Consider the following 1,842-nt stretch of genomic DNA (forward strand, 5'->3'; position numbering starts at 1 on the left):
GGACACGGGTTTCTCTTCAGCTGGAAAGAGGAAACCTCAGTGGGGGTTGCCCTGGGCCAGCAGGTGGTGGTTAAGGGATCAGCCCTTGAAGGTGAGGGTTTTCCCCTGTGGCTTCTACTCAGATCTTCTCAAGACCCCTGCAGGGGTGTCCCAAGTAGGAGCTGGACTGGCGAGTCTCTGACAGAATTCTCTAATAAATGCTTGGTTCCCTAATACAACCTATTGCTAAACAGCTCCTGGGCTGTGGGAAACTGATATAGGCTTAAGCCTCGGACTGACCTGTTGGCAAAGTCACAAACAAGTCCCAGCTTAGAGGGCACAGTCCTCTTAGCATAATTAGGCTTGACCTTATAACACTCCCTAGATCTTATCTGGGAAGCTAATGGGCTGAGGAAGTGCAGGAAGTGTAACCATGGTCAAAATGAGTGAAACTCACAAGAACTGTGTAACTATGGTAACCACTATCTTGTTTACCTCTCACTATAAAAAGCCTCCTGAGGCATGAGCATAGTGGAAGTCTTTCCTCCTAAATTGACCTTGCCCGTCTGGTCCCCCAATATTTCCAAATTATCTCACGCCTTTTCTCTTTCATTTGTGTGCGGCTCCTCTTCCAGACCCTGAACCCTGAACCACGCGGGACGTGGAGGGAAACACGACACTGGGCCTTCCCTGCTGACCGAGGCCTAAGACGCCACACCCTCCTGTACCTTACCTGAGAAAGGGCGTGGCTTGTGGAACCCATCTCATAACTGGGCTATTGATTGCACCTACAGCATCGTGGCCATAAGCCTAGCCTGGTCCCATTGCTTGCATCATCCTCCGCCTCAGAGTTATGTCATCCACCTCCTGGCAACTCCCAGGATCAGTTTTTGGGTACAGGTTCAGTGCAGTGGGGTGCAGGCCAAATTCAGTAGAGGCCAGACTGCATGCTTAGTCTGGAGGGGCCCAGTATTAAACTCTTGACTAAGTGTCAGGCGGGTAGTTAATCACTTTAACTACGAACAATCATGCTTAAGCTACATAATCTTCTTTACTCCCTGGAATGGAGATAAGAAATTCCCTAACCTTTGGAATAGAAATTGATAGGATTAAAATCAACTGATATAAATACAGATGTAACAAGACAATAAGACAGAGAACCTGGCTATGCTGATGGACTGAACGCTGTCTGTGTCCTTCCTTCCTTCACTAACTCCATCCACACCTTTGGGAACCCCTTGACCTGCCACACAGATCCCCGGGTTCAGGACTCTGACTCTAACAGAGCATGTGGATTAAGTGGGGAAAGGCATGGGGCATGCTGAGAGGTTAGGAGCCATTACCAACAAACTTGAACTTTCCAGCAATTCTCGATATGCCTCTTTGCCTAGGTTTTTGTCTAGGTCTATGTTGACTGTCCTTTTTTTCTTTTAATTAGAGCAAGCTAATCCTTGTTGTGCTGTATATTATTATATTGTAGATATATTATTATATTGTAGATGTTGATAATAAGTACTTACTCTGTGCCAGTCACTATTCCAAGTGCTTTCAATGTATTTGCTCATTTAAACCTCACAATAATCCTGGCAGGTGAGTCCCATCATGATCATAAGCATCCCTGTGTCACCTGTAAAGAAACTGGAGCCTGGGGAGATTACCTGAGTTGTACAAGGTCACATAAGGTCACATGACTAACAAGACACTGAGCCAGGCTATGAACCCCGAATCTGCATGTTTAACTGCTGCACTATACCACATCCCAATGTCTCACAGCTGACTCAGCTGTGTCAGGTGGGACTTCAGTTCATAAACTTGTGGATCAGGGGGCCTAGTTTTTGCCCTGGAGTATCTTCACTCTTCCTC

Source organism: Myotis davidii, unplaced genomic scaffold (genome assembly GCF_000327345.1).
Source record: "Myotis davidii unplaced genomic scaffold, ASM32734v1 scaffold289, whole genome shotgun sequence".
Taxonomy (NCBI): Eukaryota; Metazoa; Chordata; class Mammalia; order Chiroptera; family Vespertilionidae; genus Myotis; species Myotis davidii.